This window comes from Octodon degus, unplaced genomic scaffold, assembly GCF_000260255.1.
Source record: "Octodon degus isolate 3935 unplaced genomic scaffold, OctDeg1.0 scaffold00063, whole genome shotgun sequence".
In the NCBI taxonomy this organism is placed as follows: domain Eukaryota; kingdom Metazoa; phylum Chordata; class Mammalia; order Rodentia; family Octodontidae; genus Octodon; species Octodon degus.
Genome location: NW_004524639.1, coordinates 5967536 through 5973600, shown reverse-complemented (window position 1 = coordinate 5973600; position 6065 = coordinate 5967536). Strand labels below are relative to the sequence as shown.

At 36.6% G+C, this 6065-nt stretch overlaps 1 pseudogene; it reads right to left on the bottom strand.

Moving 5' to 3' along the window:
* The window catches only part of LOC101580761, a 6957-nt pseudogene extending 6263 nt beyond the window's left edge, over positions 1 to 694 (bottom strand).
* Positions 695 to 6065: the final 5371 nt, after the last annotated feature.

Genomic DNA, 6065 nt, shown 5'->3' with positions numbered 1-6065 from the left:
GTCCGCTTTCTCTTGCGGGCCTGCAGGAGGCTTTCCGTTTTGCATCTCTCCTGCAGGTTCTCGTTGTTGTTGTCAGCCTCCTCCACCCACCTCTGCAGCAGAGGCCGCAGCTTGCACATGTTCTTGAAGCTGAGCTGCAGCGCTTCGAAGCGGCAGATGGTCGTCTGGCTGAACACCTTCCCAAAGACAGCACCCAGAGTGAGCCCCACATCGGCCTGAGTGTACCCCAGGGTGACCCTCTTTTGCTTCAGCAGCTTCGCAAACTGCTCCAGTTCTTTCTGCAGGGCGTTGATGTCCTGGGACTCCTCGGGGTTTGGCTCCAGCTTTTCCTCTACATTCACCTCACCAGGGTGGGTGGCGCAGGGCTCGGGGGAGGCCTACTCTGAGCTGCTCTTTACTCCGGCCCCCACCTCGTCCTCGGGCCGGGTGCTCTCCAGGCCACCTTGGGGTGCCAGGCCCATGCCAACCTGAGGCCCACAGCATGCCGCCACTCCTCCACAGAACTCATAAGGCTGGCTGCACGGAGGGACACCCCACACCTCGGGGCCTGGCCCGACTCCCGGCCCCACTCCTGGCCCCCGGGAGGGCCTTGGAAGCCTAGCCAGGTCCGTGGGTCAACCCAGCCCGGGTCCGGCCCTCCCGGGCCATCGCCACCTCCAGAGAAGGCAAAGTCGGAAGCCAGGTGTCCGGCCATGGGAAGGAGGGCTATACTGCATGTTTTGATATGATCATACAACTTTTCTTCTGGCCTGTTGATATAATGAATTAAATTGCTATATATTGAATCAGCTCACACATTTGGAGCCAATTCTATTTGGTCATGACACTCAAGTTTTTTTTTTTCACTGATGGATTCACTATGCTAATTTTTCAAGTTTTTTTATGCTACATTAATTATCTTTCGTTTGTCTATGGGAGTTTTGGTATCATTTAATCTAACTTGAGTATCTAGATTATATTGGTCTTATAAAATAAGTGCAGAACTGTTAACTCCTTCTCTGCTTTCTAGAAGAGATTATTCAGTTTATCTTAGTTCTTTAGAAATAAGGTAGAATTCTTTTGTAGCAACATCTGAAATTATAAATTTAATTTATTTAATGATTATACAATTAATCACATAATTTGTTTCATTTTGGTTGACTTTGAGAGTTTTCAAGGATTACAGGGTCTATATTGTAGAATTTATGGATACAATTTGTTCATAGTGTTACTTTATTAATCTGTAAATGTCTACAGTGTCTATAGTGATAAATTCAGTTTCATTACTGATGGTAGTAATGTGAGTCTTTTCCCTTTTTGTGGCTGTCAGTCTAGCTGGAGATTTTTCAATTTTATTGCCCTTTTCAAAGAACCAGTTTGTGTTTCATTGATTTTTTTCTCTGTTGTATTTCTGTTTTCAATTTCATTTATTTCTGTTGGTATCGGTATTATTTCCTCTTTTCTGGTTGCTTCTGGTTTACTTTCTTCTTCCAAAGTTTCTTGAGGTGGAGTCAAATTATTCATTTTTGTTTTTCTAATGTCAGCATTTGATGTTATGTATTTTATTTTTGTGTTTGGCAGTACTACATATTTTCATTTCAGCACTGTTAAAAGTGTGCCATAAATTCTGATATGTTGAATTTTCATTTTCATTCAGTCTCATGCATTTGAAAAATTTTCCTTTGAGTTTCTCATTTACTCTTGGTTTGTTTAGAGAGTTGGTTTAATTTTCAGGTGTTCTGAGGTTTGCCTGCCATTTTTGCATTATTACTTGCAGTGTTTTCTGGTTCACTTGTGGTAGGTGGCACACAATTTTTCTAGAGGAATAGTAAACCTATATGGGCCACTTTCTCTTGCTAAACTAGTAGACATGCAATTGCAAGACTGGGTCACATTTTCTGGTTGGATGAGAAGTCATAGGTGCCGTGTTATTGAAATGTTTCTTCAGTACTGGGATCCCAAGCTAGTACAGTTTTTCCAGTTTTCAGAACTCTCCTCTCTTTGTGTCTTCTTTGTAAAGCCTGTAGTTATACTTAGTGCAGAATGACTAAGAAAGAAAGTTTTGTGTGTTTTGTTTTGAGCAAAAGTCTCATGGCTATTTTGCCAAAACATTATTTCTATATAATTTCCATACCCTGCAATTTATAATTCAATTTTTACTCTACAATACACATACAACCATTTCCATAATTTAAATTAATAATGCTATCATAACATTAAAAAGAAGCCACTTACCCATTACCAGCCAAACAATTCCTCCCACTTCCCAAGCCTAGGCTTCTTCCAAATTATGTTGTGAGTCTGTATATCTGCTAATTCTAGACATTTTATATAAGTAGAATCATGTAGCATGTGACCTTTTGTGACTGATTTTGCTCTCAGTATGTTTTCAAGACTCATCCATGTTGTGTCAGAACTTCATCCCTTTTCTTTTTTTTAATGTATTTAGAATAGGGTCTACAGGGTCTACAGAGTGTCACTACACATATCAGACTCTAAGTGATCCTCCTGTTTTCTGCCTCCCAAGTGCTGGGATTACAGGCACACACACCACGTCCAATATCAATTGTCCTCTCAGCGTGCTCTGGGGTGGGGCCAGGAAAGCGTGCTGGGGATCGAACTCTGGTCCCTGAGTCTACCTAAGTAGGCACTTTAATCCACTGAGCTATCTGGCCAACCCTTTAGATTTTTTTCATCCCTATTCCTCTTGAATAATATTTTATTGTATGGCTATGCTACATGTTTACTTTGCACTTTTTCATATCTTCCTCTATTCTCTGCTCATTTATTTGTATGAATCTTTTGCCCATTTCTACCTGAGATATTTGAGGGTTCTTTATATGATTTGAATAATTTTTTCTGGTCTGTGACTTAACTTCCATTCTCATTATTGTGTGTCTTGGCAAAATTTTTAAATTGAAATGAAAATGAAGTCCTGTTTATCATTTTTGAAAATTTTATAGGTATTTTTCTCAAAATTCTTATCTAACTGCAGATTGGAAGACTTCTTTCTCAGGCTTGAAACCAGAGTGAGGAGAAAAGGTGCTAAACTGCATATTTCAAACAACAACTAACTGTCAAGGTTATGCAAGTCCCTGAAAATGACAGCACCCTAAAATTTTGAACAGTAGGCCCTCTTACATCACTTTATTCAACTCCCATTTTCCTGTTTTATTCTAGAAATTTCTATAGCTTTATTTTCTGAGTCACTAGCTGAGAGGTAGATGTGTTGTTTCCATTTTTTCCCCATTATAAATATTGCTAGTACCATCATCTATGTACAAATTTTGTGAAGGTGTTTTTCTTTCTTTTAAGTATGTACTCATGAGTGAAATTTCAATTTTTCTGGGTCAGATAGTAACTCTTATAGAATTTTTTTGAGAAATTACCAAACACTTTTAAAAATGTGAGTGCATCATTTTGTATTTCTAGAAGCAGTGTATAAAATTTCCAATTTGTCCATATCCTTGGATTTAGATGTATACACACTTAAATTAATTTTATTGACTTTTAAGGTTTATAGAATAAAATAATCTATTTTACTTGTCCAAGTTGGTGATCTAAATGAACCCACACATTAATCAGTGTCATCCAGAGAGTTATTATCCTTCCCAAAACTTCCCTCATACTCTTTTATTGTGAATCAATTTTCTCCTACATTTAGTTGCAGGCAGCTGTGATCTGGCTTTTTTTTTTTTTGTAACAGGAACCAAACTCAGGACCTCACACTTGCCAGGGAGGCGCTGCACCTCAGAGCTAAATTCACGGCCCTGATCTGTTTTCTTGCTAGATTCATTTTTCTTATTCTGTTATTTCATGCCAATAGAATCAGATCACATATACTGTTTCTTGTATACTGTGTGTTTAGCATATTCATTTGAAATGTGTCAGTTTTGGTGGAGTATTAACAGTATTTTGCTTCTTCTTGTTGCTGACTGATATTTTATAGTAAAATACAAAATAACTTATATACTAATTTATTATTTGGTTGACTTTTCAGTTGTTTTTGGTTATTATGAATAAATCACTTAAAAATACACACCTAACAGTTTTCATTATTGAACAGAAAGCATTTTAATGAACATCTTAAGTATTAACAAATATTTGTATAGTAAAACTCTAAAGACAATTTGTGACTTTTAACTTCAAATGTAATTGAAACAGAAGGGATAATATGTATCTATAAAAATCGTAGACACAAGAAATATATAAAATTAACTTCCTCGGGGCTGGGGAGATAGCTCAATGTAATAAGTGTTTGCCTGGCAAGTGCAAGGTGCTGAGTTTGATCCCTGGTACCACCAATAAATAAATAAATAAATAAATAAACTTCCTCATAGAAAAATTAAAAATACTTGTTTTCTATGCAAAATAATAAAATTAAGCCACATCAAGCTTGAACCATTTATCTTTTAAAAATCTGAATCAGTTTTTGAACAACTAGCAAACATGGGTATTATTCATACAATGTTTATGAATTTTCAAAGATATTTATTTCTATTTTTTAAAGCTGTATTTTGAGTTTTATTAGACATAGGATATGAAAATATTTTAATTTTGGATATGACAGAGGATATAGCTTCCAAAACTAAGTAGCTGAGACACACAAAAGTCTTAAAATGATCATGATGATAAAAATAAATAAATAAATAAAATGACCATGATGAAAGATCACACTTCACACCTGTATAACATTTCGTGCCAGAGGCTAGTTGGAATATTGGAAATGAGGATTTACTGAAAAGTAAAGTAATTTGGCTTAGTTCTATGAGTGAGGTGGACTTTCTGCTCAAAGTTGAATCTTGGGGTGGGCATCAAACAATATATGATTTTTAACTTCTCTAAACTCATGCTTATGTTAGTTTTCAAAGTTTGTTTTTTTCTTGTATAGTTTAGTGCCCTTCTAAAATTGCTAAAGTTCAACTCAAACTTTATCTTTGAATTTTGAGGTGTAAGAGGGACATGGGAGTCTTCGCAACATTCCTTCCAGTTTGGTATTTACACTTGAGATTGCATTCACTGTTTAGATTGTCTCTGAATCCATGTGGCTTATTAATTTTTACTGAAAAATTATTTTCTCACTTTTTATATTAATTTTATTGAGAAACAGCAATGAGACAGTTTCAAAACCAATTAATAGGACAGTTTCAATAATTAATACATTGCATATTGTTATCTTCTTAGTAGTTATTCATAGTACAAGATGCAGACATGATATCCTGGCCAAACACTATTAGTAAAAATCTTTCTTCTCATTGAATTAGGAGAAAGTAGCTATATATCAATACTAGCTATTTTGTATATACAGATACAAATTGGTCCTTCCTTTGTATCCCCTTCTTTTGTTTAGTTTTGTTAGAGATGGGTATTCCATTGCCATTTAAATTTTGTAGGTGTGTGAATTCAGCAAAGTCACCCAATGTAGTCCAGTAGTGCATAATAGTAGTGGGTCAGCTAACTGTTTTATGTGTTGATTCACTTTCATTGATCTAAGGTGCCTTCATCTTTCTTTCTTCCTTCCTTCCTTCCTTCCTTCCTTCCTTCCTTCCTTCCTTCCTTCTCTTTCTTTCTTTCTTTCTTTCTTTCTTTCTTTCTTTCTTTCTTTCTTTCTTTCTTTCTTTCTTCTTTTCCTTTTTGTACTTGAGATTGAGCACAGGGCTTTTGTTCAAAGCTACATCTCCAACTCTTTAAATTTTTTAATTTTAAAACAAGGTCTCACTAAATCACCAAGTTATCCAGCCTGACTTTGAACTCTTGGTGACCCTCCTGCCTCAGCCTCCCAGAGTGCTGGGATTACAGGCATGTTCCAGCACTCCCAGTTCTTGGGTAAATTCTTAGTAAAAGGATGTTGGATCATATGGTGAATAATTTGACTAACTATTCCAGTTTGCCCAGGATTGTCCCAGATTTATCACTAAAATCTCATGCTCCAGGAAACTTCTATCCTAAGAAAATGGATGGAGCTAGGCGTGGTGTTATAGGCCTATAATTCCAGCACTTAGAAGCTGAGGCAGAAGAACTGCTTGAAAGTTCAAGACCAGTCTGGGCTGCAAAGTGAGCTCAAGATCACCCTGAATTCCATAGAG